The sequence below is a fragment of the Mesoplodon densirostris genome, chromosome 1 (assembly GCF_025265405.1).
Source record: "Mesoplodon densirostris isolate mMesDen1 chromosome 1, mMesDen1 primary haplotype, whole genome shotgun sequence".
NCBI classification, from domain to species: domain Eukaryota; kingdom Metazoa; phylum Chordata; class Mammalia; order Artiodactyla; family Ziphiidae; genus Mesoplodon; species Mesoplodon densirostris.
Window position 1 is genome coordinate 204,745,176 of NC_082661.1, and position 12,654 is coordinate 204,757,829.

Consider the following 12,654-nt stretch of genomic DNA (forward strand, 5'->3'; position numbering starts at 1 on the left):
AGAGGAACACTCCCACACTCTTTCTACGAGGCCACCATCACCCTGATACCAAAATCAGACAAAGATGTTACAAAAAAAGAAAACTATAGTCCAATATCCTTGATGAACATAGATGCAAAAATCTTGAAAAAAATATTAGCAAACAGAATCCAGCAACACATTAAATGAATCATACACCATGATCAACTGGGGTTTATCCCAGGAATGCAAGGATTCTTCAATATATGCAAATCAATCAATGTGATAAACCATATTAACAAATTGAAGGATAAAAACCTTATGATAATCTCAATAGATGCACAAAAAGCTTTTGACAAAATTCAACACCCATTTATGATAAAAACTCTCCAGAAAGTAGGCATGGAGGGAACTTACCTCAATGTAATAAAGGCCATATATGACAAACCCACAGCCAACATCATTCTCAATGATGGAAAACTGAAACCATTTCCACTGAGATCAGGAACAAGAAAAGGTTGCCCACTCTCACCACTATTATTCAACATAGTTTTGGAAGTTTTAGCCACAGCAATCAGAAATGAAAAAGAAATAAAAGGAATACAAATCAGAAAAGAAGAAGTAAAACTGTCACTGTTTGCAGATGACATGATACTATATGTACAGAATCCTAAAGATGTTACTAGAAAACTACTAGAGCTAATCAATGAATTTGGTAAAGTAGCAAGATACAAAAACAATGCATAGAAACCTCTTGCATTCCTATACACTAATGGTGAACAATCTGAAAGAGAAATTAAGGAAACACTCCCACTTACCATTGCAACAAAAAGAATAAAATACCTAGGAATAAACCTACCTAAGGAGACAATAGACCTGTATGCAGAAAACTATAAGACACTGATGAATGAAATCAAAGAGGATACAAACAGATGGAGAGATATACCATGTTCTTGGATTGGAAGAATCAACATTGTGAAAATGACTATACTATGCAAAGCAATCTACAGATTCAGTGCAGTCCCCATCAAGTTACCAATGGCATTTTTCACACAACTAGAACAAAAATATTCACAATTTGTATGGAAACACAAAAGACACCGAATAACCAAAGCAATCTTGATAAAGAAAAATGGAGCTGGAGGAATCAGGATCCCTGACTTCAGACTATACTACAAAGCTACAGTAATCAAGACAGTATGGAACTGGCACAAAAACAGAAATATAGATCAGTGGAACAGGATTGAAACCCCAGAGATATACCCACGCACATATGGTTACCTTATCTTTGATAAAAGAGGCAGGAATATACAATGGAGAAAAGACAGCCTCTTCAATAAGTGGTGCTGGGAAAACTGGACAGCTATATGGAAAAAAAAAGAAATTAGAACACTCCCTAACACCATACACAAAAATAAACTCAAAATGGATTAAGGACCTAAATGTAAGGCCAGGCACTCTTAAACTCTTAGGGGAAAACATAGGCAGGACATTCTATGACATAAATCACAGCAAGATCCTTTTTGACCCAGCTCCTAGAGAAATGGAAATAAAAAGAAAAATAAACAAATGGGACCTAAATAAACTTAAAAGCTTTTGCACAGCAAAGGAAACCATAAATGAGATGAAAAGAATGGGATAAGATATTTGCAAATGAATCAACTGCAAAGGATTAATCTCCAAAATATAGAAGCAGCTTATGTAGCTCAATACCAAGAAAACAAACAAACCAATCCAAAAATGGGCAGAAAACCTAAAAAGACATTTCTCCAAAGGAGATATACAGATTGTCAACAAACACATGTAAGGATGCTCAACATCACTAATAATTAGGGGAATGCAAATCAAAACCACTGTGAGGTATCACCTCACACCAGTCAGAATGGCCATCATCAAAAAATCTACAAACAATAAATGCTGGAGAGAGTGTGGAGAAAAGGGAACCCTCTCGCACCGTTGGTGGGAATGTAATCTGACACAACCACTATGGAGGACAGTATGGAAGTTCCTTATAAAACTAAAAATAGAACTACCATATAACCCAGAAATCCCACTACTGGGTCTATAACCTGAGAAAACCATAATTCAAAAGAGTATGTACCACAATGTTCATTGTTGCTCTATTTACAATAGCCAGGACAAGGAAGCAACCTAAGTGTCCATTGACAGATGAATTGATAAAGAAAATGTGGCACATATATACAATGGAATACTACTCAGCCATAAAAAGAAACAAAATTGAGTTATTTGTAGTGAGGTGGATAGACCCAGAGTCTGTGATACAGAGTGAAATAAGTCAGAAAGAGTAAAACAAATACCATATGCTAACACATATATATGGAATCTAAGGGGAAAAATGGTTCTGAAGAAGCTAGGGACAGAACAGGAATAAAGACACAGATGTAGAGAATGGACTTGAGGACACGGGGAGGGGGAAGGTTAAGCTGGGATGATGTGAGAGTGTAGCACTGACATATATACACTACTAAATGTAAAATAGATAGCTAGTGGGAAGCTACATAACACAGGTACATAACACAGGTACATCAGTTTGGTGCTTTGTGTCTACCTAGAGGGGTGGGATATGGAGGGTGGGAGGGAGGGGATATTGGGATATATGTATATGTATAGCTGATTCACTTTTTTATACAGCAGAAACTAACCCACCATTGTAAAGCAGTTATACTCCAATAAATATATTTTTAAAAAATGATCAAAATCACACAGTTATGTTCTCTGACCATTAACAGTATGAATTTAAAATAATTTACAAATACTTTCTTCCATTCAGTAGGTTGTCTTTCTCTTTTGTCAGTGGTTTCCTTTGCTGTGCATAAGCTTTTAAGTTTAATTATGTCCCATTTGTTTATTTTTGCTTTTATTCATTTTGACTTCAGAGATGGATACGTTATATAAAGAAAAGGATAATATTCACTAATACAGAGAAAAATGATAAACACAACTTGCTGAGTGAGAAAAGCTAGAGACAAAAGAGTGCTCAGTACATGATTTTATTTATATGAAATTTATATGAAATTTTAAAAGTGACAAAATTATTCTTTACTAAAATATTCTTTAATAAAATTTTATTTTATTACTTAGAAAGAAGTAAAAAATTCTTTAATAGCAAAGCCATTGAAGGGGCACTAGAGAATAGAATTAACTGGGAAGGGGTGTCAGGAGACTTCCTGAAGGGGTAGAAATTTTCTTAATCTTGTAATGGGGCTGTTTTCGGGATATACACCATTGTCAAATCTTCTAGTACTAACCAGTTGAGATTTGTGCATTGTTTTAAGTTAAATGTATATCAAAAATAATCAGAGAATTTTAAACATTTCATATGAAGTTTAAATGGGGCAATTTATATCACTCACAATATGTTCAAAATTTTGCATGAGTGACATGAAGACCAATTCATAAAACAAACCTGCACTTTTGGTTTACAGCACATTTTAGCTGTAGTTTTATATATTACATTTAGAATGCTCCCCCAAATATTTGCACGTGAATTCTATTGAAAAGAGATGAAAGCTATGAAAGCTATGAATGTGACTTATGGTGCCCCCAAAAAAGAAAGTTGTATATTATGATAACAAAAATACCTGATGATGCCTTTTAGAAATAAAAAAGAAAACAGTCTCCTATGAGAAATACTTAGTATAAAAGTCATTGTCTTTCTTAAACATAAGTTTACCTGAGGTATTTAAAACAACCATAGTTAAGGGTTATTTATATTTCTGTATAAGAATAGCCAGGCAACTTTCTTTTGGTGTGAGAATTTGCGTTCTAAGGTATATCACTGAATATCATTTTTTGGTTGATTTATTACATGCCTTTGAGACTAAATGTTTATAATGAAAATGCTGACCCAGTCAGTTCTGGCAGTCAGATTGCTTGTATTATAATTATATAAGAATATAATGATATTAACTGAAGTTGAGCAATAAAGGACCACAGATAAATTAGACAAACAGGGAGACTTCATTTCTAATGCAAAAACTACAACCTTTTTAGTAATATGCCTAGTCGTTCAAAATCCAACTGGGGCAAGAATTTGAAAGTCACAAACTTTCAAAATTCTAGAAATAACCATTGCTTTGCAATAGGACACAGATTTAAAATGGGTGCGCTTTTGGATCACTGTTCACATAGCCACACTGGGACTGCACTGAAGGACATGAAGCTTGTTAAATGACAGACCAATGAGTCACTCTCAAGTGAGATAGAAATAGAATGAAATTGACAAACATAATTGGCAAGAAAATTAGTTCAGCAGTAGGTAGCCATAAAAAATGTATTAATTGTCAAATATGCAGAAAAATAATAGAAACTGAAGGGGGAGTAGTTTTATGGATTCAAAAGAGCTAGGTTCACTAACTTGATGAGAGTGCATAACAGATGAAGTTGGAATTATCTGAGGTTCATACTTTTTTCACCTTTTAATCAAAATAAAAGTCTTTAGAAAATATGTTTCATCATGAATCAATTCTAAAATGTAGGTAATTCTTAGCACTAATTAAAGGGAAATTTCTCCTTATTAAAAACAAAAGTGTGCAGAGCCTCCTAAGAATGATACTGTTAGGCAATAATATTTCACACATTTTAAGAAAAGTATGAAAAATATTATTATGCCAAGTAGTTACAGGGAAAGGAATTAAATTAATCATAAGTGATTCTTTTGATTGTTTTGACTTTAAGCCTCTTTATAGTCCCCTACAGCAGTAGTATTTCATTAACGTTGAAAGAGGGAGAAGGCTTGTTCTCGTTTTATAGTTTACTTGCAGGAAAGACTCTTTTCATCAACTTTATTTTTCAAACACAAAGGCATTTGAAGAGTAGTCTGATTGGGTTGAAATGGATGATCTCCTTTGTGGTGTCATGGACATCTTGATTATCTTCCTCTAAATGACTTTTGAGATTTCACAAAGGATAAGAGGTAGGTGAAATTCAGGTGTGTTCATTTTTATGTTGCTTCTTCTGTTTGATCCAGTTATACAAATATGCTGAATCTTCATCTAATTGCAAACTACTCAAGTAGTAGCTAAAATATACTAATATAAAATCCATGTGTGTAGTGAATATTTTCCATAAAAATAAATGGTCTGCAATGATACATAATTTTCTTGATCTATGTCTTTGGAAAATCCCACCTTATTGCTCCAATCCAGTAGAAAGCTGGCAATATTGTTGTCTACAAAGTGGAACTTTAACAACAACAACAAAAAGAAACCACGTTGATTTTTCTATGAAAATTATGTTGTCAATATACTAATTGTGTGTTTTTATGAGAACCTTGTTTATTGCAAATATTTACTGAGTTCCACATTTAGGTATGTAACGAATATTTAACTAGTGTATACCCCAAATTGTTGAAGGAATAAAGCCTTTGCCACACAATGAGCTCACAGTTTAGTCATGGAGACAGGAGGACAGATGTCAACCAAACACTTGAGCAACATGAAAATGGATGAAGGGTTCTGGCATGCTGGAGGGGCCAGTAAATGCAAATGTTCTTTTGTTTGCTCTTTTTCCTTTCTTGTTTTTTTTTTTTTTTTTTTTTTTAGAAGAGAAAGGAATGTCCTGAGGGGATTGAAAGGGAGAGGAAGGTGGGGAAAAGGGATATTCCAAACAGAGTGAACAGCATGTGTATAAGCAAATAGACATGGAGAGTCTGACATAGGCACCTAGGGGTGACCGATGACTCGGGCAAGGCTGCACCATGGGTACCAGTGCAGTGGTGAGTGGTGAGTTCACCCTGGTGGAGAGGGGCCAATAGGGTCCCGTGCACTATAGTTGAGGCACTGAATTTTATCTTGAGACACATAGGAAGGAGATGAGTCAGAGATGAGTCAGAGGATAATGGTGCAGCAGGATCTGTACAAAGGGAGTGTTCTAAGTGGTAGACTGAGTGGTCAATAGCAGCAAACCTTACACAGAGGTCACGTGAAAGGAGAACTGAGCTGTTTCCATTTGCAATTAGTTAACTAGTGGACTCTCTTCCACAAGTAGAATGTGACCTAGATGCCAGCTGGTAGATTCCACCTGAGTCAGCCCTAGTGATGTCAGGGAAACGAAACAAGGAGTAATTGACCATACAGCTCTCTCTCACTCTGTCTCTCCTATGTACACGTACACAACACACACACACACACACACACTAAATGATACAAAAGTCTTGAGGACGCAGAAGATGGTGGTGTTGCTGTTGTGTACGGGAGGCCAATGCAGCACCAGAAACAGAAGAAAGTCAGGCATGCTGGAAGGGGGATAGTTAGGGAAAGGTTTCCAGAGTCCCACCTTCCTCCAGTCTGTCCTAGGACTCTAGAGCTTAGAATAAAAGAGCATCTGAACCTTCCTCCTGGTCCACTCTTCCCCTGGGTTAGATCATTTCTAAGAAATACAGGACAAACGGGTTCCTCCAGAAGCTGTGTGTCTTGAGGGACCCCTGGCACAGCCCTGGTCCTATTCCTTCAAGTTATCTGGAGCCTCAGGCTTTCACACCTCACCACCTCCACAGAACAACTCTGAAAGTTGTTAGCCTCCAGGATATTCTGCCTACAGGCACCTCTTCACAGGATTTCTCAGACCAGTCAAAGAGTCTCTACCATGTCCCTAACTCAGTCTCTGCCAAATCACCTTGCATTATTTTCCCCTTAGTCTCTTTGACTATCTGAAAATCTCCCATGCATTGATTTTTTTTTTGCTTTTTGACCATTTGGTTCCCTCTCCCAGCTTCACAGAGTCCAGGCATAGTAAGAACTCACTGAGTATTTTACTTTTTTTTCAAAACAGATTTTATTTAATACAACTAAATACCAAAGCAGTTATTAGTCATCTTCTCCAATATTAGCAATTTTTAAGGAGTTCACTATAAACCCCCATGGACATATCTTATTGTTTTAAGATTTGTCTGATTATCCATTGGTTCAACATTTCTTGGAAGACAGGTTATTGTCTTCATCACTTGTTCATTAATTTATGCTGCAGTGTCATGAACAGTGACTCCCTTCAGTCCTTTATTTTTATTTTATTATTATTGTTATTATTATTTTTTTTGGCCACAGGTGCAGCTTGAGGGATCTTAGTTCCCTGACTAGGGATTGAACCCAAGGCCTTGGCAGTGAAAGAGCCAAGTCCTAACCACTGGACCACCAGGGAATTCCTACAACTCATTATTATTTTAAATGAATGTATAAATTAATGGGATACAAATTCTTTGGAAGATGTTGGGGAGTGAATGACCTGGAAGCAACAGAGGACAACAATGGGAAGGACGAGAAGGTGATGGAGCTGGTAATCTTTTTTTTTTTTTTTTTTTGCTGTACGCGGGCCTCTCCCATTGCGGAGCACAGGCTCCGGACGTGCAGGCTCAGCGGCCATGGCTCACGGGCCCAGCCACTCCACGGCATGTGGGATCCTCCCGGACCGGAGCACGAACCCATGTCCCCTGCATCGGCAGGCAGACTCTCAACCACTGCACCACCAGGGAAGCCTGGAGCTGGTAATTTTTAATAAAAAGACCAGAGAATTCTACAGAGGCCTTGAAAATCAACACTAGAACTGACTATCTTAACTCTATGAAAATTATCTTAGCAGATGTCAGCCTTAGAAACAGGAGAAGTAGCAATCAGGAAAATAGGTAAAATAACTTTTGTCGAAGAAGGTAAGTACTGGAATATGTACTGGAAATGCAGAATAATGAGGGAGAATCGACAACAGTGAATAAGGGGGCTGGTGCTGGAAGTATGGTGGGTAAGAAAGTTTAGAAATGTAGAGGAGAGTCCTGCACAGGTGTGGAGAAGTTTGCATTTTGGTTGTCACTTAAGGATGACAAGAATCATTCATTCAATATAAAAGAAACACTTACTGAGCATCTAGGAACAACAGATTCAGTTAAAAGTAAAAATTGATATATTTTCAACAGTTATGACCTTGTCAATCCAACAGGATGGGGAAGTTATTCCAGTATCAAATTAATAAATATATGAGTACAAACTGAGATAGGCACCACAACAAATGAGGGGAAAAACACAAAAGTACAAAAAAATATTGTTCTATGGAAGCATAATGAGGAAGATATTTTGACCCCAGAGCTGAAGGGCAAGTAGGAGTTACCTATCACAGGAAAGAAGACAACAGTCAGAGACAACAACGTGCTCAGAAATACTGTTGGGATTGTAGACAAAAGTTGGCATTTTCACATTCAATGATGGACTGTAGAAATGGTGCCAAGAGAATGAGTAAGTAGAACCTTGTGAGCTAAGGCCTCAAAAGTAAGCAACGGCCAGGCCATACAGAGATGTTTTGTTTTGTTTTTAACTACATATAAAATTGTTGGTGTTTTTTTACCCTGCAGTGAAGAGTGATTCAAGGGTTTTACAGTCAAAGGTGGCAAAGGTGTGTATTTTGAAAATGTGCCCTTGGCGGAAATGTGCAAAAGAATTGGGAGGTGGGCAGGAGGGATGCAGGGGCACCTGTAGCACTAGTTGTCCAGGAGATAGAGGATGCAGCTTGGACTAGGCTACATTGTGTAGAAATATGGAAAGTGGCAGGTTCAAAAAAAAATATTTAAGAGAGAGAAAAACACAGGATTGGTCATAGATTTGCACAGGAGAGGTGTGAGGGGGTGGGACAAAGGTATACACCACAAATAATTCCTGTTTATGGCATGCCTAACCGGATGGCTTGTATTGTGATTATCTGAGGTAGAAAACAACAGTCAAGCACCAGACCCTGGGAGGGAAGATTATGGTTTTGGTCATGGACATGCTAGGTTTGTCATACCTCTAAAGCACCCATGGGGAGATCCTGCAAACTTCGCTGAAGTTTTAGGTGGGGAGGGTACACAGGAAGAAGAGAATAGAGAGTTTAGAACACAGCCTTGAGAAATTCCAATATTTGATTACTAGCTTGGATTACCATCAAATTACCAGACATACCACTATTTGATTACTATCAAAGGAGACAAAGCAGCCCCTTGGATGGAAGGAAAATCAGAGAATATAGTGTTAGAGATAAAGAGATTTTCAATAGCAATGAGCAGTCAAGATGTCCCATGCCACTGAGAGGTCAGATAAAATAAGTTCTGGAAAATTTTCATTGCTTCCGTGTTAGAAATAAAGAAAGAGATTTTCAATAGCAATGAGCCGTCAAGATGTCCCATGCCACTGAGAGGTCAGATAAAATAAGTTCTGGAAAATTTTCATTGCTTCTGTGTTAGAAATAAAGAAAGAGATTTTCAATAGCAATGAGCAGTCAAGATGTCCCATGCCACTGAGAGGTCAGATAAAATAAGTTCTGGAAATTTTTCATTGCTTCCAGCCTCTTAAAAGTACATCATAAGGAAGTGGTAGGATATGGGGATGTCATAAGGAAGTGGATGTCATAAGGAAGTGGGTCTAGGAGTGGTAGGATATGCAGAATTGGAAACTGCACACCCTGAGTGACTGGGGGAATTTGGGGGTATGAGGAGGAAATAGAATATAACTGGAGTGAAAGAACTGTTCAAGATATGAGAAATCTGAGCATGTTTAAACATCTGAAAAAAATCCAAATGAGACCTGGAAAGGGAAAACCTGGGCAAGGGGTAGAGAATTATTATTGAGAGGGTGTGAGAGGGGAGAAGGTGGGAGGATTTGCTATGTCTTCAAGGGATGCTTTCCTCATACAGATAAGAGTTTTTACCGTTCATGTAAGGTTTGCTAGCAGGAAGTTAAGGAAGGTTATGTCAAATAAAAAGCCCATGTCAGCTGTCAAGAATGATCAAGGAGGTGTATGCAGCCCTGGGAACTTCACTGCAACCTGGTGTCCTGTAAGCTGCTCCTTCTGAAACATGGAGAAGTTCCTCCCCATACCCCATAGCACAACAGTATGGAGGTTCCTTAAAACTAAAAATACAGTTACCATATGATCCAGCAATCCCACTTCTGGATATATATCGGGAAAAGATGAAAATTCTAATTTGAAAAAATACATGCACCCCAATATTCTTATCAGCACTATTCACAATAGCCAAGACATGGAAGCAACCTAAATGTCCATTGACAGATGAATGGATAAAGAAGATGTGGTAGATATATACAATGGAATATTACTCAGCCATAAAAAAGAATGAAATAATGTCATTTGCAGTAACAAGGATGGACCTAGACATTACCATATTAAGTGAAGTAAGTCAGACAGAGAAAGACAAATATCATATGATATTACTTATATGTGGAATCTAAAATATGACACAAATGAACTTATCTATGAAACAGAAACAGACATACAGACATAGAGAACAGACTTGTTGTTGTCAAGGGGGAGAGTGGGGGGGGAGAGGGATAAATTAATATTTGGGGATTAAAAGATACACAGTATTATATATAAAATAGATAACCAACAGGACCTACTGTATAGTACAGGGAACTATACTCAATATCTTGTAATTACCTATAACAGAAAAGAATCTGAATAAGAATCTGAATCACTTTGCTGTATACCTGAAATATTGTAAACGAATTATAGTTCAATTTTTAAAAATATGATTGACTACTGTGCCTGGTTTGGCTAGGTTATCCCCAGAGTAAAACAAAGAAGTTTTTAGAAATGTAATAAAATGTTCCAAAAGATTTTAAAAACAATGTTGAGATAGAAAAATAAAGGACAAATTTCACTGATTTGGGAATAAAGTATAACTAACAGAAGGAAATATCAAAACTTGCATCTGCTTTGGTTCTTTTAAGCAAATGTTAAGCATTTTTCAAATCACAAATGTGGAATAAACAGCATATGGAGGAATGTGTAGTCCAGGACAGACAATAGGATAGTTGATGAGCACCTGGCTAGTCCAAGGGAATTAAAACCTAATCCCAGATGGAAAACACCTGGAGGTAGAAGGGGAAAACACTTTGTTGTTATTCTTTTCATCCTTTGATTGATAGCTCTCTGAGAAAAGTGAATTCAGGACAGTCACTCCCCTTCCATGTCCCATTTCCAGGCCCCAGCTCTCCCTCGTTGCCCTGTTCCCAGAAAGAACCATGGACTCTCAGGGCTGGCATAGGTCGTGCAGAGCATTTTTATGAATTCTCCTCTTTTACAGATAATGCCACTGACATCCCAAGAGATCAGGAATTTGCTCAAGGACACTAGCTGTTGTGAGTCAGTCACTGAAGAACCCAGATGTCCCAACATTAAACAAAGTACACGTTTAACCACATTTTGGTATTTATTTATGAAACCTGTTCTGATCATGAGAAAGCAAGGTACTCCATCCCCATTCCTCAATTTCTATAACAACTTGAGATAATATAAGTGAGATTACTTCCCCATAAACTGGAGACTGGCAGATGTTGCCCATAGCTAATTGATCACAGGTAAACATTTAGATTAGTTTAGTAAACATGAAACAGAAAAACAAAATCAAATTTTGATGTGGTTAAGGGAAAGTTTTGCTTCAAGGAATCACTATCATCATTTTGTTTATATAAAATCAGCCAAACTTGAATTCAAAATTATTAAGGATATTAACTACTGTATTAATTTTCTTTTTTTGCTACACAAATTGCACAGATTAAGTAGCTTTAAACACCACACGTGGATTTTCTCACAATCTGTAAGTCAGGGTCTGGGTTGGCTCAGTGGGATACCCTGCTTTGGGATCACAAGTCTAGAATCAGAGCGTTTTCCAGCTGGGTTCTTATGGAGAGGCTCCACAGGAGAATCCCTTCCCTGGATTCTTCAGGTTGTTGGCAAAATCCAATTCTTGTGGCTGTGGGACTGAGGTCCTAGTTTATTTCTGACTTTCAGTTCAAGGCCCGCCTCAGCTCCTGGAAGACACTTCTCCCCCATCCTCTCCCACAAGTGAGCCAGCAACAATGTGTCAAATACATAGGCAGGACACTCTTTGACATAAATCGCATCAAGATATTTTTTGATCCACCTCATAGAGTAATGAAAATAGAAACAAAAATAAACAAATGGGATGTAATTAAACTTAAAAGCTTTTGTATAGCAATGGAAACCATAAACAAAACAAAAAGACAACCCTCAGAATAGGAGAAAATATTTGCAAATGAAGCAATCGACAAGGGATTAATCTCCAAAATATACAAACAGCTCATGCAGCTCAATATCAAAAAAACAAGAACCCAATAAAAAATAGGCAGAAGCTCTAAATAGACATTTTTTCCAAAGAAGACATACAGATGACCAGAAAGCATGTGAAAACATGCTCAACATCACTAATTAGTAGAGAAATGCAAATCAAAACTACAATGAGGTATCACCTCAGACCAGTCAGAATGGCCATCATCAAAAAGTCTACAAACAATAAATGCTGAAGAGGGTGTGGAGAAAAGGGAACTCTCTTACACCATTGGTGGGAATGTAAGTTGGTACAGACACTATGGAGAACAGTATGGAGGTTCCTTAAAAAACTAAAATTAGAGCCACCATATAATCCAGTAACCCCACTCCTGGGCATATATCCAGAGAAAACCATAATTCGAAAATATACATACACCCCAATGTTCATTGCAGTACTATTTACAAGAGCTAGGACATGGAAGCAACCTAAATGTCCATCAAAAGAGGATGGATAAAGAAGATGTGGTACATATATACAATGGAATATTATTCAGCCATAAAAAGAACAAAATAACGTCATTTGCAGCAACATGGATGGACCTAGAGATTGTCATACTGAGTAAAGTC